Below are 25,795 nucleotides of genomic sequence, written 5' to 3' on the forward strand. Positions count from 1 at the left end.
ACGAAGAAACAAATCGAGGAAGAAAAGTTGAACATTATAAATCTAAATTTAAAAAACAAAAGAAAATTAATAACAGTAAATACCATTCCAGCTCAACTCTCGAAAATCAAGAGGAGTCCGATTAAACAGTTATTCATAATAACATTTATAATATGTTTCGTCCGTGCCGTCCGTGTTCAAAGCCTAGAGGTGAACCCAATACAAGCTAAAAATGGATATCTTATATTTAAAACAGGATCAATTAATATACCTATAAACTATGAATATCACTATTTGTCCGTAAACTTAACAAAAACCGAACAAACTTTTGCGAATTTAATTAAACAAGCTGAAGAATATGGTACTATACCCCAAATCCAATATTTAACTGAAAAATTAGACAGAGAGATGAATGGAATAAGAATAATAAAACGTAATAAACGTGGTTTAATTAATATTATAGGTACCGCATATAAATACCTTTTTGGCACTTTAGATCAAAATGACAAAGAAGAATTAGAACAAAAAATAAACGATCTTTCTCAACATAGTATTCAAATTAATGAATTGAATGAAGTAATAGAAGTAGTCAATAGAGGCATTGAAGTAATCAACCATTTAAGCGCAATAAGTGAAGGTGACAGAAGATTAGAACTTTTAATATTTAATTTACAACACTTTACCGAATACATTGAAGATATAGAACTTGGTATGCAGTTAACAAGACTTGGTATTTTTAATCCCAAATTATTAAAACATTATCCATTATCACATGTAAATTCCGAAAAATTGCTAAATATAAAAACTTCTACGTGGTTAAAATCAGATGCAAATGAAATACTTATTATTTCCCATATTCCAGACGAAGATAATAATATACTTATAGAAAATGTAAATGATAAATATTATATTCAAGATAATCAAGTTTATAAACAAAACTCAAGAAAACCAATAATAAACAAATGTATTACAGGAATATTAGATCAAATACCAACAGATGTAGATATTCAAAAACACATAACAATATTGGAATAACTTATGTAGAACCAAACATAATTTTAACTTGGAAATTATCAAAAATTGTATTAAATCAAAACTGTATAACTAATAGAGAAATTATAATAGAAGGAGACAATATAATAAAAGCTTTTAATTGTTCTGTTCAAATAGAAAACATATTAATCACAAGCACAACACTAGACTACACACAAACGGTCTATATCAATAACAATGTAACAAAGTTAGAAACATTATCATATCTACACGCTAAAGAAATAATTAAAGAACACACTAATACATACAACACATTACAAATTGTTACATTAACTATACTTGCTATTATAATACTTGCACTTATACTATATTTTATTTATAAATATAAAGGCATTCCAAAAAATTAATTGTTAAGTATAAAAAAGAGAATTCAGAACAAATAAAACAACAAAATAGTATAACAACAGAAAATATAAATACAGTACTTGATACTAATCCTGTATTGTATCCTAGAATATCCGCCTGAGGACAGGCTAAATTTTAAGGGTGGGGTAGTGACATATGTAATGCTCAACCACACAACATATATCTACAACATATACCAGCCACTTTATATATTCTCTTACTTAGCAACAATAGAACATAGAACCAAGAATGCCTTAGCACATAAGAACCCCAACTTCTTGGTGACAATAACAAATTCGGCCGATGTAAACAATTTAACATAAACATCCGCAGTCTTATTCGTTATTCCCACTAGAAGGGTGAAAACTACTTACACAGCTTAAAGGGTGAAAACTTTCCACGTAGCTCAAACTCGGCCGATCTGTATCCATGCGTAATCCACTCAAGAGAGCGCCTAATTAACGTAAACATAAATGAGAGCCCATGTACGCTCAATATGAAGAAGTAAATAAGCTCAGCCAAGGGTTTGCTAAGCGTTCGCTTTGCAAATTAGATTTAGATTTTATTCATACTTCAATTGTATAAGACGTGAATTTGTCTCCGACGTTCGCTTAAGTTTTTGATTAATAAAAATATTTTTTTTATAAACCAACAAACCGCGAAGTTGTAATTATATACGTATTATATACGTATATTCTTGATCAGGATCAATAGCCGAGTCGATCTGGCCATGTCCGTCTGTCTGTCCGTCCGTATGAACATCGAGATCTCAGCAACTACAACTAGCAAAAAAATGTTTAGCTTTATTTATTTTATTCTTTTTTTCCCCAATTACTACAGATATTCCAGTTTCAAATTTTATATTTTCAAACGATATAAATCTATTTTGATAGAATTATTTCTAATTTCAGATTCATCGAATTCTACGAATAATTTCATCAAGCGTTATGAGGTGAATTTATTTCGAACTACAATTACATGACTTCTGGACGTATACTTCAGATCATAAAAAAAAACAGAAGTACTTTTAACTTTTTTATACACCGCAAGCACACCAAAATTTTAAAAAGCTTAATAGTGTTGTTATGTTTTGGGTTTTTTTTATCGAAATCTGATTTTATCTCATAAACATATTTTTTAATAAACGCGTACGCTTCTTAGCAAGGATCTGGATATTTTAGGCCGTAACAGTTGAAAATTTTAAAACAAGAGTCGAGATTTAGAAAAAACGAGTCAAATATAAGTAAAAGCCGTCTCCATCCGTATCTAAAGAATCGTGAGCAATGACGAAAGGTTGAATTATAGATCGCTCGGAATAATCAAAATGCATCACCATGATATTCTGCTACAGTGACCTTCTTAGTTAGATTTAGTGTCGGTGGCAGCACGGCATTTAGCAAAATAACAAATAAGAAATCCTGGGCATCTACAAGAAGAGACAGACAAATATAACAATTAGTAAATATAAATGTTGTATTAATTATATAAACATAATTTATTGCCTACTTCCCCTCGGTAAGCTGTTGCCTGCTGAGATGGTTTTTAATTTTATTATCGTAGAATGGAAACACTCTTTGCTTCAGTTCGTTCCATTTGAAAACTAGTGCATGCTCTTTCTCTGGGTATCTTTCTCGGCAGTTGATGTTTATCTGTAAATATTACACAATAATTTACAAATTGACAAAATTAAGTTAATTTTATACGAAAAAATTGGTATATAATTGGTATATAAATCCGAAGCACTTACATAATTGACGTAGATCTTTGGCGAATATGGAAAGTTTGTTTCCAGATGGTTTCGTCTACTTCACTACACACACGTATGCTTTTGGATGCCAGTTCTTCTACTTTTTGAAATATGATCTTTGGATAATTGGTAGCGCTTGTTTTTGTATTGCGACTAAAGCTTTCCTGTCGGATTCTTGCACTTCGTCGGTTTTATTTAAAAAGAGTCCTTAAAATAATAAAAAGAGTTAAATATAATTTTAAAAAAGTAATAAAAAAAAAAGCAATTATTGATGGCTCCCTCCTTTAAAAGCCAAATACGGCATACTTCCAAAAGGGTCTTAATTTTTAGCAAAATCTTTCCGTGTTTCTATTCTAATAATAATGAGTAATTACTCTGAAAAAATTATATTTTAAATTATACCTTACATAGAGAAAAATTTACGTAATAAATACCTTGTTTAGTATAAAGTTGTTGTCAGGTTAACCTTTTGAATGCTGACGGAAAGTTTCTCACAGTTCTAAACAAAAAATCTAAGGTAATTCTGTACTATGAATTGTTAAAAAAATAGTCCTAATTTTTTTTGATTCCATGCACCTAGTGCTCTATTAAAATCGCCTTTTCAGTTCGTGGTCCGTAATGGTTTCGAGTAAAGACAGAGTCAGGACAAAGACAATGTAATATTATTCTAGTGTCTTTGGTCAGAGCTTCTAAACAAAAAATTAACTAGAAGAGACTCATACATACATATGAACTTGTTTTTGCCTATGTGAAAGAAATTTATTTAAAAAGAAGTAAAAAATGGAGAACAAACGGTGTGCTATGACCTTCAAACAATATTTAAAAATTAAAAACTAAAAAAGGGCATGCACAAATTAATTTCTTGTTCATTGTTTATATTATTTGGAAATTTTAATGGATAGTTAATATTCAACTAATGAGTAATACAATTGCAAAAATGCACATACATACATATAGTAGCATATGTACCATAGTATAACACTTTGTCACACACACACACCACACACACACAGTACATATGTACCACTTGATCACACCCACCCAATCCATTTTCCCAGAAACACACTTCAACTTACAAACCCCAACACATAAGTCAGATCCCAAGCTCTTGGCGACAATAAAAATTTCGGCCGCGTTAACATAAACAATTGATTCATAGACATAAACATCCGCCGATGCCGAAATTCGTTATTCCCACTAAGCAACCAAATAGCTTACGCAGCACAAATCCTGGTAATTTTCCATGCGCAACTCTCTTAAAGAGCGCAACCCATTTGAATAAAGAGGAGAGCCTTCAAGTTCATATAAACAAAGTCGACCAAGGGTTTGGTAAGCGTTCAACTCACACTCCAGATTTAGTTCTATTTCATCCACTATACCATTAAGACGTGAATTGACTCCGATTCAAAGTTGTATTATTATCTTGAAATAAAAACTTATATTTCTTTTCAAAACTTGCAACCGCGAACTCGTTATTGGCGCAGTCGAGCTCGTTCATAAGAAGAATAGAGTTCATACTTCAACTATATCCATCAACTGACGTCCGTCAGTTACACGTCCTCTTCAGTGCAATCGAAATGCAAATTGGAGGTGACGCCCAACGAGTATCCCAGCTCAGTGCAGCTAATACATGGCCGGAATTGAAGGAAGCCCTAATCGCCGAGTTCAAGACCCAGACACCATTTGAAGAGCTTTTGAGACGACTATATAACACACAATTCAATGGATCAGTTCGTAACTTCATAGAAGAGCTTGAAGCAAAATGCTTTGTAATAACAAATAAGCTAGCTTTAGAAAATAATGATCTACATAACCATATTTATACAAACGCAATGAACAATACAGTAAAAAATGTAATTATTAAAAAACTCCCAGATAGACTCTACATGCAATTAGCCAGATTTGACATAACAACAGCCAGTAAATTAAAGCAAATTGTACAGCAGGAGGGTTGTTATGACAGTTCATGGTCCGATCACCCAAAATCCCAAAATACTCAAAATACCCAAAATAAAAATCAGTACAGCCCAAACTATAACACTCCAAATAATCAAAATAGAAATCAAAATTATAATCAAACATCAATTAGCCAAAATAAAAACCAATATATGAACAAAAACAATAACAGCCATGACCAGCCTTTCGAATACCTATTCCAAGAATTTAAGCAAAAACTCAACCAAGCACAGACACAAAATCCTTTAAATTATTCCTCCAACTATCAACAAAATCCAGTTTCTTCAACCGCTCCGAATCCGGCAACAAAAAGGCAAAGACCTAGTACCAGCGGCCATTAAAAAATGGATACGTCCGAAAATTTTCATCTACATGCCTCAGACGAAGAAGAAGACACAATTCCTTCATAAATATTGTTTTAAACAATATACCGCTCCGATGTGTTATAGACACTGGGTCTACAATAAACATCATAAGAGCAAACATTTTTAATTTCCCAGTTAAAACTACTAATTTACAAACACACACCATTAACGGTACAATAACCCTAAAGAAAATCATAATTCTAAAACCAAGTAATCTTTGCAAGAACAGCATAACGCAACGACAAAGATGCAGGCAAGAGTAACCGTCGACTTACTATTGAATTTCTTGAATGCATTGCTCTTAGCAAAATTTCAGGCAAATACCGTGTCACCTACATTCAGCTTCGACTTCACAGATTGTACCGCTGAGCGTTGGTCTTGGCTATCGTCTTGTCGAGCTAACTGTAAAATATATGGATATTTTAAGCATATATCGTCTGCCAGGGTGTCGATCTTGCGAAGTAGTTCGTAATATTTTCCGTTCAAAATCATATTCTGCAAAGATAATAAGGTAAGAAACCGGTGCTACGGTGAAAGTTAGCCCTCAAAGATCTGCATATTTCGCTTAAATGTTGATCCCAATTCGTATGATCTTGCCTTACGCATGCGCGCACTGCTGCCAACACCAAATAAGCCGTTCGCTCGCGTTAGCCTGAGGAGAGTCGATCGCCTTATAGATATGTGAAACGCCGAAACGTGTGAGAGAAGCCCTAATCTGCGAACCGTTGTCCGTTAAGATCGCCAAATACATGCTTCATTAGGAAATCTAGGATTTTTTTAGACGTAAACAGATGTGCAGACGTGCAACAGATGAGGCTTGGAAAGGTGATCGACTATGATTAATAACCCGATGTTTCCCTCCTTAGACTAAGGATACGGTCCTAATAAGTCCATGTACAATTTTTGAAATTTTTGAAATGTCCGTCATTGGCCTACCAATTGGTGGCCTAAGAATTACGTTAGCACCTTAAGTGGCTTAACACGTTGTACATCTAGATATGTACGAACGGATTAGATTGATCTTACCTGTCTAAAAAAAGTACTGCTTAAGATTCCAGCCTTCCCAAGCGAGCTGAGTCAGCTGGATACTGTGCTCGTTGTAGAACGGTATCTCTAAGTCGAAGGCACCCACAGTTTCCATGATGCATTATCTAAACCTTTCTCTTCTTCAGTTCGCGCAAGTCTAGACATCACCGAGTCTTTTCCCAATTTTTTTCCAATTTTTTCCAACACGAAATTACTACTCCATGAACTTCTCGACTCTTCGATGACGTCTATCGCGAGTATATTATCGATTTCCAAAAAATCGCCTTTTCTTTCTCTGGTGACACCGGCCAGTACCTGTGCTTGACTGATCTATGCTGTGCTCCATAATACGCGCAAGTCCTAAACCTTCTTTTCCGTATGTGTATGTGTAATTGTATTTTGCTGATCGGTAGATAATTCGTGGTTCTTGGTCGTAATGTCAGTCTCTTCGCGCCCTACGTCTAACTCTCACACTGGACCGAGCTATCAGTAAGTTTGCTGAGTAAGCCGAACTTGTTCTAGAAATTGATACCTAAGTAAATATCCTGTTTTATATCAGGAATGATAAAGAACTCTACGGCATTTTTTTGATTGCGATTTCTAATTCCTACGATTAATCTCCCATTGACCGAACATTCTGAGTTATTCGCGCTTATATGTCCCGAACAATTACGTAATTGAGGATGATTACTCAACGTATTTGCTGCGTTGCCTCCTATGCAACTTGCTGAAGCGCCTGAGTCTAATAACGCGACGTATGACTGATCATCAATTACAATATCCGTATAGCGACGTGTCCCTTGTTTGGTAAAACTTTCTCCTAAGTCGTTCGCTGTAAAACGTTGCATACAAAATCTTTCTTCTATGTCTAAACTAAAATGTATTTCTTTGGATGGCAATCAAGAATAAATTCCGCGAGACTTTTGGCTATATATCCGCCGATCTACAAGATCGGGCCCCACGTTGGGCTTCATTTCTTATTTAATGCTATTATTATATAGCGTTCAACTTCGCCCTGAAAGGATTTGAGGGTGTCAGTCGGTATACTGTATGTAGAGGTCGTGCACTTCTAGCGATGCTCTGCGCTATGCTCGTCGGGATTAGCGTGGCTTTTTTTCTACCTTAGCTATGCCCTAACATGCATTAAAAAAATAAGTGCACTACTGAAACTAATATGGTGGACTGATATAAATCGCGATAGGCTATACCCACAAATGAGGGAAAATCTGGATTAACAAATCTTCGTCCAGTCAGGCGTTAGGGGAACTTGGATGTTATGCGCCTCCCTATCTATACCCACCCTTCTTGGTAGCAGGTGTATGTTTTCTAATAGCTACCCCTTGTTTAATGATAAATAAGTTTTATCGAAACGATTAATAATGAAATGCTAGGCCATTATTTCTTTACGTTATAATTTGACTTCATTGTTTCCGTTTTATTTCTCTAATTAGACTTAACGTAAATTTCTTCATTTAGACTTATAATATAGTAGTGAATTTAATGAAAACTACGTCGTTAGATCGAATAATGATCAAAATATAAAAATACAAGCTTAGATCTACTCAAAAAAAACTTATGTGTTCATTTCAAGTGTTATCAAAACTAAGACTAAAAAACCAACAAGATAGAATGCTATAGTCGAGTTCCCCGACTATCAGATACGCACTGCAAACGAGAAATTTCAAAATTTTCAGGAATTTCGATAGAAATTGGAAATATAATAATAAAAGTGTGGGCGTGACAGTCTTGGGTGGTTTGTGGGCTTTAGAGTGGTTGTGGCAAAAAGTTTCTTGCAAATCTATAGAAATTTACAAAATATATAAAAAAAATATCACAACATTTTTCAAAAGTGTTCTCAACAATCTAGCTTTTGTAATTCCTGAGATCGAGGCGTTCATACGGACAGAAAATTTGAAAATTTGTATTGGTTCTAGTATATTTACACTGAGTCTGTTCCTGTTTTATTAATCCAATTGTCAAATATTAATTTCTCTGTATCCTTATGGTATACTTGATTATTAACAAGTTAGAATGCTATAGTCGAGTTCCCCGACTATCAGATACCGGTTACTGAGTTAGTGGAAGTAAGAAAGAGAAATTTCATTTCGCAGTGACTTCGTTTGGAACATGGGAAATAATTAAAATTTTATTCGTATCTGTTTTAAGCCAAGTTGATTTTTTATTTTTAACATTTTCTCCGAGTTTACGTTTTTCCAAGTAATCATGTTTTAACAATTTCGGGTTAAAGATCTCCAGCCAAGACATACCATATTCGATATCCTGTATATATTCTGTGAATTGTTGTTAAATAAATATCAATATCGCCAGTCTTTGACTTTGAGTTTGTTAATAATGTCTATTCCGCTGTTGATTACGACTATAACCATGTTAGTATGTGACATCGCTTAGTTTTCTTCGGATGGTCTGGTATATCGTATTTACTCTTACTAATTTTCTTCTGTTTTTTAAATTTTGACTTATAGTGTACGATTTTCCTACCGCGATTTGACTTTTCAAAATGTTTTTCATCCAATTTTTCAATCCGTCCTGTTTTCTTGAATGGATTAGTTACTTTGATCTTTACTATTGGAGTTTGTCTATATTTCGTGTCAATTGATAAATCATGCACGCAATGCATGATAGAAATATTTGGTTTCCGGTGAAATAGAAGTCTATATCTATAGAATATCTCCGAAGTTTCTGTGCTTTGTTTTCGCTATATTACATATTTCACACTCATTAATGATGTTCTAGATAAATTTTTGTCTATCTGGGAAATAGTATTCCTTTATTTATTTATTTCATTGCCCGGAAGATATTTAATTTTGTAATCAAATTCATTCAATATTATTTTCCATCTTTGTAACTTTATATTTGCTTCTTTAATATTATTAAGCCACACCAAAGATTTGTTATCACTCAGTATTTCAAATGGTCTACACAACAAATATCACCTGAAATATTTCGTTGCCCATACAATAACTAACACTTCTTTCTCGAATGTAGCATAATTAGTCTCATGCTCATTCAGCGTTCTGCTGTCGTAACAAACATCTTGGGATAACACAGCACCAATAGCTAAATTACTTGCATCACTTGCATTACTTGAGAAATCTTGAAATATTTTAAGAAATGACTCAACTTAATCTTTAAATTTGGTATCTTCAGTTTAAGGATCATAAGTTTAACTACCTTTGAAAAGTTAGGAATGAATTAGCGGTAGAACCCACATAATCCCAAAAATGATTTTATTTGTTTTGGTTTCTTAGGTAATGGAAAATTCGTAATTGTGTTACGTTTATTTGGATTGGGTTTGATGCCATTTGTGGATACAATGTGTTCCAGGAATTCAGTTTCCTTCTTCATGAACTCACATTTATCTAGCTGCAGTTTTAAGTTAGCATCCCTCAGTTTCCCAAAGACTTTCCTTAGAATAGAATGTGGTCCTCCAATGAAGTGAGTAAATTATAATATCATGCAGGTATACTAAGCAGTCTTTGTAAATCAAATCTTCTAGAAGATTGTTAATACATCTTTGAAATGTTGCAAGGACATTTTTCAGACTAAAAGGCATGCGTGTATATTGGTAGTGCCCATTTTAAGTTGAATGGGCGGTTTTCGCAATGGAATTTTTATCAATCTGAATTTGGTGAAAACCCTTGGCTAGATCAATCTTTGTAAAATATTGGCATAGTCCGAGTATATCCAATATTTCTTCCATTCTAGGAATGGGGAATTTGTCGTTGACAGTTACTTCATTGATATTCCTGTAATCCACTACCAACCTAAACTTTTGCTTCCCAGAGGCCTTCTTGGGGAAGGGGAGAATTGGGAGAACAATAAGGTGACTTCGATTTGGGAATTATACCTTGTTCTATCTTTTCATTAATTTGCGTGTTGACCAGCTGATCAATGCTTTGGGGGTATTTATAAGGTTTACGGTAAACTGGATCTTCATGCTGAGTCTGGATGTTTAATAATAATTGTGAAGGCAAAATTTTCTGCTTCCTTGACCTGAATGTCTCTATATTCGTATAGGACCTTCTTTAAACATTCAACCTTGAACCTCTACATTTAGATGTTCGAGTCTGTACTCGATACACTCGCGTAATTCATTATTTATCGCGAAGCGTCCTCGTCGTCCTCAACGGACTTGGGATCAAAGTGCTTTGCATCATTGTCTACTGTGTCAATTTTTGCTTTCGGAGTGAGGCATTTTGCTGATGCGGGCTCCTCCTTCTGTTGATTTAGTTTAAGCTTTGGTTTAAGGCACTTTGCAGGTGCGGTCTTAACCTGCTGTTTCGGATCGAATTGTTTCACTGGTGCGGATTCGTCCTTTTGCTTTAGGTCAAGGCATTTTGTTGATGCGGCCTCGCCTTTTTTCTCGAACCTTTAGTAACAGTTTCCTTCTCGTAATCAATGTACGCGTTCGTTTCTTCGAGATATTTTTGACCTAACAGGATATCATAAGTATCGGAAAATTTGTGAACATAGAACTATTGTGCAGACGGCGATATTGAAGTGGGCTTGATCATAATACTTTTTTAAAATTTGATTGGCCTGCAAAATGTTCCTTTATTATGTTGATAGAGCAACCTGTGTCGATCATAATTGTTATGATAGCTTAATAGATATCTTAATGGACTGGTTCGTTCTCCCACGTTTCTGGTGTGTCCAAGGCAGTCTGATGAATATTTACGTCTATCCTGCTTTGCCCTCTCTGACTTGCTCGCTGTCTTTTTGCCATTCACATTATTTGAGGTTGAAGGTTGAAAATTGAGGGGATCGTTTTGTCTACATAGAGATAAATGCCTTCTAAAGGTGTAATAATTTCCCCACTGACTAAAAGCTATGGGACGATTCGAATACTGCTTAGTCATAACTTAATAACTGGTTTTCAATTTTTCTTTAAGCTTTCTAATGCTACCAGGGTATGTTGTTTCCTCCAGTTGTCTCACTAGGGTCACGTATGGCCTGTATGGTTTTTATATCTATCCATGTTTGCTCTCGCTTGGATTAGAGGTCTCACTGCTCCGTATAATACGTGTGCCTGCCGGTTGCTCGACCTGGTTGAAAAATCCGGGCAATTTGCAAGGTGTGCCGTCGTAGTAATGCGATTCTTTAATCTGACCCAGTAATTGATTCAAGTGGAACTCAGAAGGTTGTGAAACTACTACGTTGTAGTTTCATTTCTTGATGTACAGAGTTTAAAATGTTATTTGGTTGTAAACCGTGGGCTTAAACACGGAATTAAAAATTTTAATAAAATTTGTTTCCGACCGCACGGGATGTTTCTTAGTTAATTTTTAGAGTTTATTTGGCCACAATGGATTTTTTTAGTTATGAAAATCTACACGCACGAAGATTCTTTTGCGGATCTGACGTTCAAGCCTCGTTCTCGAACTTTTCGATTATGGACTTTGAATTTAAGAGTTTAGAGGCAGCTTTGGAGGTTTTGACTTTGTTTGTCTTGGCATTTTTCTTTGATTCAAGTGCATTCGCTCTTGGATACAAGCGCACTTAGATTCTTACGATTTTGTTTATTGAAATTTAAAACATCTGTTTTCGGGTTTGCGAGTCCGTACCTTGAGCCTGGGAACGTGACAATTGTGTGAGGGTTTAGGCAATAGATGTTTAGTCTACCAGTGGGTGGCTTATCTGGAGTTTTCAGTTACATCCTGTATACGATTTAGGGTTTATTCCATTCAACCTTGTCTTGAGGATACATATGACAGTCTGGCTCCTATCTGGTATTTACTGGGAACATAAGAGGTAATGTAGGGTACGTTGTTTACAATTGTGTTTATGCTAAGTAGGCTGTGAGGAGTCTTAAAACTCCCCACAAATCGAGGTGCAGGAGAGATGCCTAGCAACAGAGAAGAAGGCTGGAATGCAGAAGGAGTCAAGGACAACCAGGTCGAACGGGAAATAATGGACCTTGGACCCGAGCAAAGCAGTGAGACCGTGAACTAACGGTACCGCGTTGGACCTTGGACTCCAGCCGGCCAAGGGCACAGAGGGCGAATGGTAACGGTCAAGCACAAAGAGGACGCACCGTGAACTAACGGGACCTGTGCAAAAAGGGGAAATAACAGGATTTCCCCGTCCTATAAAGGGGTCTGCACAAGCGCAGCTCCGGACAGTCAATTCAATCACGCGAAGAGCCGCAGGTGACGAGTACAAGCACGCAGTCAATTCAATCGCGCGGAGAGCCGCAGGTGCACGAGTACAATCACGATCAGTCAGTTTGGCCACACGAAGAGCCGTACGAATACGGAGACAGTCAAACGGAGATTCGGACAAGTAAAAAGTCGGGAAGAACGCGAGAGACGCAGGAGGACGGTCCCTGCAAGTGTAATAAGACGCGATCAGGAGGGTCAGTGGAGTCATTGGTTGGTCAAGGTGGTCCGGACTCACGGACGATACACCTCCCCACCATAACATCCTAAGTCCCAAGCCTACCCACGGGACCATAGTCGAGGACACCGCAGAGCGACGAAGGGTCAGTGGAGTCATTGGTCGGTCAAGGTGGTCCGAACTCACGGACGATACACCTTCCCGCCATTACATCCTAAGCCCCAAACCCAACCAGGGAACCACCGTCGAGGACGCCGCAGGACAACGAAGGACGCCAGGCAGCGTCCAGGAACCTGGCACGGTCAGAAGGGTCGGTGGAGTCAGTGGTCGGTCAAGGTGGGCCTGGGAGGAGCGTCAGCTTGACCCAACGGGCGATACACCTCTCCACCATAACATCCTAAGCCCCATTCGAGCCGGCACGGGTAAGCGGACCGGCCGTAGAGGTACAACTCACCGGCGCTGAAGGCCTGGTGAGGATCCTCAGCTTCACCAGCATAATGGAGGCCAGCGGAGGCAGATCCGAAAGGCAGGAGGTGGAGCATGGACGGCGGGAAGGCAGCCGTTCAAGGAGAGATTTGCAAAGGTGAGATTACGCAAAGGTGGCGAAACAGGTGCGAGAATGGAGTTTCAGGTACGACGGGCACGAAAAGCCCCTGGAATTCCTGGAGCAGGTGGAGTGGTCAGCAATGACGTATGGGCTGGACATCAACCAGATCCCACGAGCGATGCCAAAGCTGCTAAAGGGCAGGGCCTTAAAGTGGTTCATTGCCAACAACAGGTTCTGGGAGACATGGGCAGAGTTCATCCAGAGCTTCCAGGAAATCTTCCTGCTCAGAGGCTTCATGACGAAGCTGGCGGACCAGGTCAAGCAGAGGAAGCAGCGACATGGCGAAGGCTTTAAGGACTACATGGTGAACATGCAGACGCTCATGAGACCCTTGGGCCTGTCGCGGAGAGAGACACTGGAGCGAATAAGGGAGAACAGCACCCCAGCCCTGCGCATGTTTGTTCGCCCGTACGGGTGCCGGGACCTGGACGCTCTGATGGTCCTTGCCGACGAATTCGAAGAGTTGGACACCCAAAGAGAACGGTTCGAGGTGGAGCGGACTCATTGGGCCCGTCACCAGCGTGATTTACCAAGAGGGGAGCAGAACGCGGTGTGCAGGAGGTGCCAAGAGGACACCACGGGCACGGCGGGGCACACCATTATCAGGCAAGGGCCGGACTCGGTGCGGCGGGGGTTTATAAAACCCGGCACAAGCATGCCATAGATGCGGAAGCCAGGATCACTGGACGCGGAAGTGCAGGAACCGGCCGATCAGTTTTTGCTGGGTCTGCGGGAGGATTGCCCCGAGGACCGTGGAGTGCTGTTCGAGATCGGGAAACGCCATGCGACCCCAGCCTCAGAGGGGCAACCTGGGTTCGCAAGGTGCCGCCCCTCCAAATTAATGGGCAAACTGAAGGCGGAGGAAAGGCAGCTGTCCGCCACAGTGCTTATAGACGGAGTGGAAGCTAAGGCCACGATGGACACCGGGCGTTGGATCAGGTGGTAGGACCCGAGATGATGCCGCACGCTTTTGCATATCAAGACGATATCATAGTGATCGGACGGACACTGCAAGAGCATGTGCGCAACTTGAAGGAGGTTTTCCGGAGGCTGCGGGCGGCGAACCTGAAGGTGAATGCGGATAAGTGCAAATTCTTCAGGAAGGTAATGCAATACTTGGGCCACCGCGTGACGGATCAGGGTATCGGAACGGACCCGGAAAAGGTAGCGGCGATAACGCAGCTGAAGCCGCCAGGAAACGTGAAGGAGCTGAGGCAGTACCTGGGAGTGGCGTCGTAGTACAGACGTTTTGTACCCGACTTTGCGACGCTAGTACAGCCACTGAATGCCCTCCTCAAGAAGCAGGCAAGGTGGGAGTGGACGGACGCTCACCAAAAAGCTTTTGAGGCCGTCAAAACCAGGCTGGTCGCCGACCCGATCCTTGCATGGCCGGATTTCTCCAGGACGTTCGTGCTGCAGACAGACGCCAGCGACTATTGGCTTGGCGCAATCCTCACACAACATTCCGATCAAGGCGAGCGGGTGATATCCTATTCCAGTAGGACGCTGAACGGAGCGGAAAGGAATTATTCCGCAACGGAAAAGGAATGTGTATCTTTAGTGTGGGCCGTCAGGAAGTTAAGACCGTACCTGGAGGGTTACCACTTCAAGGTGATAACGGACCACATGGCCTTGAAATGGCTAAATAGCATCGAGAGCCCGTCCGGAAGAATAGCAAGGTGGGCACTGGAGCTTCAACAATACGACTTCGAAATTTCGTATAGGAAGGGCCAGCTGAAACGTGCTGGCCTCTTCAGGAAACGTGCCGCAGGATGAGGACGGAGGACACACAGACGAGCAGCAGGGCACTATGGTCCAGAAATCGTTTTTTTCTCATTAAGTCAAAATTTGTATGTCAATATATCGTCCTTTATCAATTATTTTCTAAAAGAAAATTGAATTGTATTAGCCGCTGTAAGAGCTTATCTTATCTAATATAAGCTCTGTGTGAAAGAAGCACGTAACGTAAGAAATGTAGCTCATACTACTATGAATTAGAGGATGAGAGAGGAAAGAAATTAGGAGTATTCCATTTAAAGGATATACAAAGCAAAAAACAAGAAGTTCTTCAGATAAGGCTTCCTTGAAATAGTCGCGTTACCCTTATCTGTAGTGACCAACTTAGGCCTTACACTGCCAAAAACTGCCACTGTCAAACTCGCGCTAAATTATTGCAGCTTTTCTGTAACTAAAACAGTGAGAGAAATGTTTAAGAACAATCAGAGTATATACATATATGAATTTCTAGAGTATAATTTTCACAACTATTTTGATGGGCTAATTGGCTGTAACATATTTAATGACATGAATGCAGTCATTCATTCAAAAAAAAAAAATTCAACTCAATAATTTTTATTTAGATCTTTTCGATCAGGAAATTCAGTTAGGTCATAACATAAATAACCTTATTTTAATGAACTTAATTAGTCCACAGGCCATATAAGTTTATGTTAAGTTTATACTAAAATTATAACATATATTTTACAAAGATGGCCAAAACCTAAGTTTCACAAGTGAAATCAAACACAGAATTATCACAAAGATCTTTCAATTTATTCGAAAACATACAAATACCTAGAAATTCACAAAGATGAAATTAACAGGCAATTAGCAGACATGTTAGATCAAGGTATTATAAGACACTTTTAAAGCCCATGCAATAGTCCTTTCTGGGTCGTTGGACCAGTCGAATAAGCAAAAGTGGTGGCTCGTCGTAGACTACCTTAAACTCAATAAAGAAACCCTCGAGGATCGGACCCCGATCCACAATATAGATGAGATTTTCGATGAACTTTTTAACTTAAGACCTTGCAATAGGTTTCTAGCAGATATAAATGGACAGTAAAGATGCACACATTACAAGGTCCTTCGTATGCCTTTTGACCACGAAACGCAGGTTCAACATTTCATTTATGAATGCCTTATCCCCTATAACGGACAATTTTGTATTGTTTTGTAAGGATGACATCCTTATATATTCTTAGAATAGAAGAACACGTCAATCATCTGAGCTGTATCTTGAGCTGCCTATCTAAGGCAAATTTAAAACTCCAATCAGACAAATGCAAGTTTGCCAGAGAGGAGATTGAATTTCTCGAACATGCCATTAATTCAGAAGCTCTTAAGCCAAGTCAGAATAAAATTGGGGCAATTTGAAAGATAAATTTACCGACAAACCATAAACAAATTAAAAGTTTTCTAGGCAGCACAGGTTATTTGGAGCGCTACATTAAATACTACTAAAATACTTAAAGAAAAATTTTAAAATAAACACACATGATCAAGACTACATAGAAGCTTTTCGAAAACTGAAAGTCCTAACAACGAGCGATCCGATAGTCGTGTACCCAGACAAACAATTAACGATAGTTACAGACGCAAGTAACTTTGCATAAGGCGCCGATATTATAGTAAAACCGACCATAGGCCCCTAGTTTGGCTTAATAATCTAAAGGATTTTTGGAAAGTGCAATTAAACGAATTTGATTTTGAAATAACATTCATAAAAATGTCCAAACAAATGCTGCTCAAGGCAGCAGTCAAGGTGCGACATAACGTCCAGCCAACAAGTTACGCAACCTGCCGCAGGCCGGATGTGAACTGGCCAACATCATCAGAATTATAGTATAATATAGGTATAGTGTAGTTGGTAGTATCATCAATAAGGACCGCCACATCTGGCCAACGAGGCCCGCCTTAGCGATTCTCAGCATAAAAAAGCCAGCAGCCTTTTAAGGTCTTATCTTACTCTAATAAAACTTTGTTCGCTGAATTACATGCCACAGCAGCTGGCAAATCCAGCGTAGCGGATATCAGGATAATAATGATGTTTATCCATTAAGGTGAAATACCAGATCAGATCCGAGGTACACCTCCTAGACGAGGAGCGACTACAAGAAATACTTACAGAGAGAATTTGGGTAGGATCTTAACACAACCTCCAGCGACGTCCAGTATGGCTCTTAGTACTCAATCAGAGTTGATGAACTTTATACAGTTTACTGTATAACAACAGGGTCAACTTATGGATAATCTTACCTCTTACCTAGGGAAGACTATAGATTCATCTATTAAAAGTTAATTGGACAACTTGCAATTACCTCAACCCACACATACAAATTCAAAACCTGGCAATATCCACCAAATATGGAGCAAATTAGGAACGATTTCGATCAAAACCGTTATTCTCAGAATTCAGACAATAATGTAGAACAAAGAGGCGTAAACAGGAGCAATGCAAGCTCATATGTTAGTCCGGAAAAAGTATTAGGAATTATTTAAAAATGGGAATTAAAGTTCGATGGTAGCAAAACAAGCATCAGGATAGATGAATTCATTTACAGGATATGCTCACAAAATCTAGGTAATGATTATGGTCTTCTATGTGACCATTTCTACCTTCTGTTTGCAGGAATAGCAAGCGATTGGTATTAGAAGTTTCATCGAAATCATCCGAATTACCATTGGGACACATTTGTGGTGAATTTAGGAAGAGATTCGAAGATATAGAGACAGATTATGATATTTGGGAGGGAATCCGAAAACGGAAGCAAGGAGAAAATGAAGAATTTAAAGATGTCCAAGAAAACATGAAACAGTTGATTGCACGGATAGACTCCATAATAAAATAAAATAAAACTTTAAGTCAGCCTGACATTCACTATTCCTTAATACCCTTACACAAAGAATTCAAAATAACAATAATAAGCATAGATAGTATCGGGACTCATTTAAAACTCAGACGAGTTTAAAACTCAGATTAAGAGATTTTTGGAAGAAGGTTCGCCGTGACCGACAGAAACTTATATCCGCTATAGTACTTAGTTCTATCCAAAAACTATCTATACGGAAATCACTATAGATGTTCAGATTTACAAGGCTTTTTTAGATTCTGGAGCAACTATAAGTTGTGTAGGCGAGTTAGCTGCTCAAGACTTCCTCAAACACAGCAACGTAAAAAAATGTTCTGGTGAAATTCGCGCTGCGAACGGAACAAAACGCAAAGTAGTGTCAAAACTTACTACTTCCATTAAGTATGGAGATTAGATAGACAATCTTGAATTATTAATACTTGAATACTAATACTTGAAATTAAACAAGATGTATATTTAGGTCTTGATTTTTGTCAAAAGTTTGGATTACTAAATAAAATAACAAGCAATCCGACCATTACTGAGTTAGACATCGGTACATTGGATGATAATGAAGAGTCTCCAAAATATCATGAGCTAAACGAAGGAGAAAGACTTCGACTTGAGACAGTAATTAAAACATTTCCATTTTCCAAAGGTTTAGGTAGTATTACAATGTCCACATATAGCCTTGATATAGGAAATGCGAGTCCTGTTAAACAGCGCCATTGGCCAGTTACCACCAGCTAAATTCATAAGTGTTATCGACATGAAGCATGCATACTGGCAGATACCACTCGACGAACATTCAAAGCAATACATTGCGTTTACAATACCGAATAGACCGTTATATCAGTATAAAACTCTTTGTCGTCTGATGGATAGAGTCATTCCGGCTCATCTCAGTTTTGTCCGAAGATTTCAATTCACATATGCTTTTACTACAAGAGATGCTTACGTAAAACAAATCAATGTCAGCAAATCTAAACTCTTTATGAAGGAGATCATATATTTCGGCTTTATAATTGGAAATGGGCAAATAAGAACCAACTCAGGTAAGGTCAAAGCGATAGCAGAATTTCCACAACCAACTTCGGTTAAACAGTTGTGAAGATTTCTAGGCTTAGCGTGATTTTACTGACGGTTTGTAGAAAACTTTGTCAATATTAGTTTTCCCTTGACGGAACTACTAAAAAAAAGAATTCGCTTGAAGGAAACAAAGAGGCTCAGAGACTCATAAAACAAGACTTTTCCAAGCAATTCATATATTTTGGTGTACTGGCTAAGGAGCGAGATGGAGTAGAACTCCAAAGCGCAACGTAACTATTCAGTTTCCGGATTGCAAACTTTTGTCCTGCCGTTAACAAAAGGAATTAAAAAATTCCGCGCGTATATTGAGGGCCAGGATTTCTTGGTTATCACGGACCACGCAGCTCTTCAATGCGAACGAAGGATTTATCAGGAAGGCTCTATGGTCAATGAAGTTGAGAACATTTACATTTACTATAAAACATTGAAGCGGTTCTCAGAACATCATTTCAGACACTCTATCTAGACAGAACGACCCAGCCTTTGATGCATTTTGTCAAAATTGACCCATAGTTGATTTAGATTCTCCACATTTCAAGTCAACGGAACAATTAATATAGAAAATAACTAACCGTCAGTCAAAAGAACTACTTTTGTATCGGACGATATAAAGCAAGAAAATCCTTGGAAACTTTTGATACCTTCATGATGCTCATGATGCACCTACTTCATCTCATTGTGGTATGAGTAAAACTGTGAGAAACTAAAAAGATATTTGTTTTGTCCTTGTATGGTTACGCAAATACGGAACTATGTATCTAAATTGTGTCATTTGTCGTACCACGAAAAGTCCAAACACGGTTTTCAAACCGCCAATGGGTAAACCGTTAACCTCAGACAGGCCATTTCAAAAATTATACATTGACCTCTTAGGTCCCTCGCACGAAAAATGGTCACATTGCTCATTTTCGTTGATCATAACACTCGTTTTCACTTTTTGTGTCCACTATAAGGCTAATAAAATCTGTGATTACTTGCAGGGAGCTATATTCTAAACATTTGGCATTCCATAAGTAATACTTTCGGATAATGGCAGTCAGTTCAAGTCAAGCTATTCCCAAGCTTTTCTTACAACTTTTGGTATACAGCAAAACCTTATAGCCATATATTCTCCGCAGGCTAAAGCGTGTGAAAGACTTAATAGATCTGTATTAGCCGCTGTAAGAGCTTATCTTATCTTATATAAGCTCTGTGTGAAAGAAGCACGTAGAAACGTAAGAAACGTAGCTCATGCTACTATGAATTAGAGGATGAGAGAGGAAAGAAATTAGGAGTATTCCATTTAAAGGATATACAAAGCAGAAAACAAGTTCTTCAGATAAGGCTTCCTTGAAATAGTCGCGTTACCCTTATCTGTAGTGACCAACTTAGGCTTTACACTGCCAAAAACTGCCACTGTCGAACTCGCACTAAATTATAGCAGCTTTTCTGTAACTAAAACAGTGAGAGAAATGAGAGTATATACGTATATATATACATATATACATATAATGACATGAATGCAGTCATTCATTAACAAAAAAAATTCAACTCAATAATGTTTACTTAGATCTTTTCGATCAGGAAATTCATTTAGGTCATAACATAAATAACCTTATTTTAATGAACTTAATTAGTCCACAGGCCATATAAGTTTATGTTAAGTTTATACTAAAATTTTAACATATATTTTACAAAGATGGCCAAAACCTAAGTTTCACAAGTGAAATCAAACACAGAATTATCACAAAGATCTTTCAATTTATTCGAAAACATACAAATACCCAGAAATTCACAAAGACGAAATTAACAGGCAATTAGCAGACATGTTAGATCAAGGTATTATAAGACACTTGTAAAGCCCATGCAATAGTCCTTTCTGGGTCGTTGGACCAGTCGAATAAGCAAAAGTGGTGGCTCGTCGTAGACTACCTTAAACTCAATAAAGAAACCCTCGAGGATCGGACCCCGATCCACAATATAGATGAGATTTTCGATAAACTTTTTAACTTAAGACCTTGCAATAGGTTTCTAGCAGATATAAATGGACAGTAAAGATGCACACTAAACAGCGTTTTCAACATTACAAGGTCCTTCGTATGCCTTTTGACCACGAAACGCAGGTTCTACATATCATTTATGAATGCCTTATCCCCTATAAAGGACAATTTTGTATTGTTTTGTAAGGATGACATCTTTATATATTCTTAGAATAGAAGAACACGTCAATCATCTGAGCTGTATCTTGAGCTGCCTATCTAAGGCAAATTTAAAACTCCAATCAGACAAATGCAAGTTTGCCAGAGAGGAGATTGAATTTCTCGAACATGCCATTAATTCAGAAGCTCTTAAGCCAAGTCAGAATAAAATTGGGGCAATTTGAAAGATAAATTTACCGACAAACCATAAACAAATTAAAAGTTTTCTAGGCAGCACAGGCTATTTGGAGCGCTACATTAAATACTACTAAAATACTTAAAGAAAAATTTTAAAATAAACACACATGATCAAGACTACATAGAAGCTTTTCGAAAACTGAAAGTCCTAACAACGAGCGATCCGATAGTCGTGTACCCAGACAAACAATTAACGATAGTTACAGACGCAAGTAACTTTGCATAAGGCGCCGATATTATAGTAAAACCGACCATAGGCCCCTAGTTTGGCTTAATAATCTAAAGGATTTTTGGAAAGTGCAATTAAACGAATTTGATTTTGAAATAACATTCATAAAAATGTCCAAACAAATGCTGCTCCAGGCAGCAGTCAAGGTGCGACATAACCTCCAGCCAACAAGTTACGCAACCGCAGGCCGGATGTGAACTGGCCAACATCATCAGAATTATAGTATAATATAGGTATATTATAGTTGGACATCATCAATAAGGACCGCCACATCTGGCCAACGAGGCCCGCCTTAGCGATTCTCACCATAAACATCGCTGCCAGCAGCCTTTTAAGGTCTTATCTTACTCTAATAAAACTTTGTTCGCTGAATTACATGCCACATCAGCTGGCAAATCCAGCGTAGCGGATATCAGGATAATAATGATGTTTATCCATTAAGGTGAAATACCAGATCAGATCCGAGGTACACATCCTAGACGAGGAGCGACTACAAGAAATACTTACAGAGAGAATTTGGGTAGGATCTTAACACAACCTCCAGCGACGTCCAGTATGGCTCTTAGTACTCAATCAGAGTTGATGAACTTTATACAGTTTACTGTATAACAACAGGGTCAACTTATGGATAATCTTACCTCTTACCTAGGGAAGACTATAGATTCATCTATTAAAAGTCAATTGGACAACTTGCAATTACCTCAACCCACACATACAAATTCAAAACCTGGCAATATCCACCAAATATGGAGCAAATTAGGAACGATTTCGATCAAAACCGTTATTCTCAGAATTCAGACAATAATGTAGAACAAAGAGGCGTAAACCGGAGCAATGCAAGCTCATATGTTAGTCCGGAAAAAGTATAAGGAATTATTTAAAAATGGGAATTAAAGTTCGATGGTAGCAAAACAAGCATCAGGATAGATGAATTCATTTACAGCATTTGCTCACTTACCAAACAAAATCTAGGTAATGATAATGGTCTTCTATGTGGTATTGGATTGGTATTGGAAGTTTCATCGAAACAATCCGAATTACCATTGGGACACATTTGTGGTGAATTTAGGAAGAGATTCGAAGATATAGAGACAGATTATGATTTTTGGGAGGGAATCCGAAAACGGAAGCAAGGAGAAAATGAAGAATTTAAAGATTTCCAAGAAAACATGGAACAGTTGATTGCACGGATAGACTCCATAATAAAATAAAATAAAATCTTTAAGTCAGCCTGACATTCACTATTCCTTAATACCCTTACACAAAGAATTCAAAATAACAATAATAAGCATAGATAGTATCGGGACTCATTTAAAACTCAGACGCTCTACTAGAAGATTAAGAGATTTTTGGAAGAAGGTTCGCCGTGACCGACAGAAACTTATATCCGCTATAGTACTTAGTTCTATCCAAAAACTATCTATACGGAAATCACTATAGATGTTCAGATTTACAAGGCTTTTTTAGATTCTGGAGCAACTATAAGTTGTGTAGGCGGGTTAGCTGCTCAAGACTTTCTCAAACACAGCAACGTAAAAAAATGTTCTGGTGAAATTCGCGCTGCGAACGGAACAAAACGCAAAGTAGTGTCAAAACGTACTACTTCCTTTAAGTAGTAAGTTAAAAGATAGACAATCTTGAATTATTTATAATACTTGAACTTAAGCAAGATGTATATTTAGGTCTTGATTTTTGTCAAAAGTTTGGATTACTAAATAAAATAACAAGCAATCCGACCATTACTGAGTTAGACATCGGTACATTGGATGATAATGAAGAGTCTCCAAAATATCATAAGCTAAATGAAGGAGAAAGACTTCGATTTGAAAGGTTTTGGTCGTATTACAATGTCCACATATAGCCTTGATATAGGAAATGCGAGTCCTGTTAAACAGCGCCATTGGCCAGTTTAACCTGCCATTGAAAAGCTGTTGTTCGCGGAAGTAGATAATATGCTGGCCTTTGATTTATAGACAATATTTTTCAAGTAATAAAAATTTAAGAATTATAAAGTCAGGTATACATATGTTTAGAGGACATAAATGATAAAGAAAAACTCTTGAAGATTATCAAAAACGAACACATAAAGAATAACACATAATCACAGAGGCATAAACGAAATTTGAACATCTACAAGTATAAGGCACTGGCGGTAAGAAAATCTATAAAGAAATATATGTGTTTCCAATAATAAAAAATAATTTCCAATAAAAAAAATAATAAAAGGGAAAGGAAGAATTGTGAGCGAAAATAATGCCAAAAAGAACTTTGCCAATTTACTTTGCAAATCACGTTTAAATCTCTCTCCTTTTTCTATCTCTAGATATACACATGCCCTACGGAACTAAAGGAAAACGGATTTAATACGTAAAGAAGTAAGGAGTTTACGCTTTACAAGCTTGTTAAATGTGAGTTTGAGAGACTACTCTTTAACAACCAGGAATCAGAACATAGAGATCCGAAAGATAAGTGCGCTATACGCCCTAAGAGAGGTGCTAAGTAATATAAGCTGAGATGATAAATAGTAAATATAATATTAAGAGACAAAATTGAGAATGCAGTACAAGCTCTTAAGAGAAGAAAAACAAAAAAAAATATTAATAAAAAATTTAAAGAGTCGAGTACGCACTATAAAAGTGATACAAGCAAAAAGAAAATATTAAGCCAAATCATAAATAATATGCTTAATTTTCTTTTTATATCCGAACTCCATCCAGGGTCCATCGGAAATGGCCGACAACGTTATAAAACCTTTCCTATCCGATGTGATTAACAAGGCAACCCTCAGGAATGAGTGGGAGATATATCGTTTAAGATGTACCTTGGGACCGAGGGGATCGATACAGCAAAACAAAAAAAAAGTAAGCTATTGCTCTGCCGTGAGGCTCTAATCGAACCCAGCGAATGTAGAAGATATCTACGGGATTCCCATATATCATTTGAATCAATATTTCTCTCCAAAACAAAACTCAACGTTTGAGAGGCATTTATTTAGAGGTCTGATAGTTTACCACAATTTTTTCTACGGCTACGACAGCGTTTGGATCCTCGAAAACAGATATCGCGGACATATGTCTAAAAGGTAAAACAAGGTGGAATCCTATAGTCGAGTTCCCCGACTATCAGATACCCGTTAATCAGCTAGTGGAAGTGCTAACGAGAAATTTCCTAATTTTCTGGAATAAATGAAGAAATGGCTAAAAATAAAAAATAAAATTAAAAAAAAAATGACAGGCGTGGCAACATTTGGACAAACAAACTTTCTCTGAGTCTACGTCTCTAGAATCTGCATGCTTAATCTCAACATTCTAGGTTTTATAGTTTCTGATATCTCGACGTTCATACGGACGGACTGGCGGACATGGCCAGATCGACTCGACCATTGATCCTAATCAAGAATATATATACTTTATATGGTCGGAAACGCTTCCTTTTGCCTGTTACATACCTTTCAAAAAATCTAGTATACCCTTTTACTCTTTGAGTAACCGGTATAATTATAGATGCGTGGGCACCTCTAGAACTTAAGAAAATACTCCTGGGAAAGTGATAGAAGCGTGTCAGGTTAAGGAGCAGATCAACAAGGAATCGAAAGCAATGACAACAAGACAAATTGCTGAATCCATCGATAAAATATCACATCGAGGTTTTAAACAGGGTGGAGAGTGCTCGAGGTGCGGTCGATCAGGCCACGCACACAATGATTCATTATGTCCGGCAAGGAAAGTAACTTGCAATAAATGATCGAAGCCTAGTCACTTCGTCAAGAAAAGACGTACACAGCTTAAATTCTTTAAACCCCAAAAAAAATAAACTTAAAAGGCCATGCATCTACGTACGTTCCGTAGAAGAGGAAACCACCTGCTCCAAGCAAAAGAAGTAGGATGCACACTGCTTTAAGTTACTAAACGATGACGAAGAAGAGTGGGAGTGATAAAATGTCAAGTGGGAGGCTGTAAGATCCCTCTGATCATCGACTCGGGCTCCAACTGTAATATTATTAGCCAAACAGATTGGTCAGAACTAATGAAAAGAA

At 37.7% G+C, this 25,795-nt stretch overlaps 2 long non-coding RNA genes across 3 annotated transcripts in view; one reads left to right on the forward strand and one right to left on the reverse strand.

The window, feature by feature from the left end:
- Positions 1–24,362, forward strand: part of LOC113564091 — a 51,432-nt gene extending 27,070 nt beyond the window's left edge. The window contains exons 3-4 of one of the 2 annotated variants that reach the window (XR_003407783.1): positions 2,289–2,329; positions 24,083–24,362. This is a non-coding gene — a long non-coding RNA (uncharacterized LOC113564091). Of the gene's footprint in view, positions 1–2,288; positions 2,330–4,608; positions 4,628–24,082 lie in introns of those variants that run through there. The other variant, XR_003407784.1, reaches the window with a different exon arrangement.
- Positions 2,478–6,944, reverse strand: LOC113564092. Its single transcript, XR_003407785.1, has 3 exons — positions 6,472–6,944; positions 3,125–3,331; positions 2,478–3,026 (listed from the first exon to the last, which is right to left on the reverse strand). It is a non-coding gene; the product is annotated as an uncharacterized LOC113564092 (long non-coding RNA).
- Positions 24,363–25,795: the final 1,433 nt, after the last annotated feature.

The sequence above is a fragment of the Drosophila erecta genome, unplaced genomic scaffold (assembly GCF_003286155.1).
Source record: "Drosophila erecta strain 14021-0224.00,06,07 unplaced genomic scaffold, DereRS2 tig00000000-arrow-pilon, whole genome shotgun sequence".
Classification (NCBI taxonomy): Eukaryota; Metazoa; Arthropoda; class Insecta; order Diptera; family Drosophilidae; genus Drosophila; species Drosophila erecta.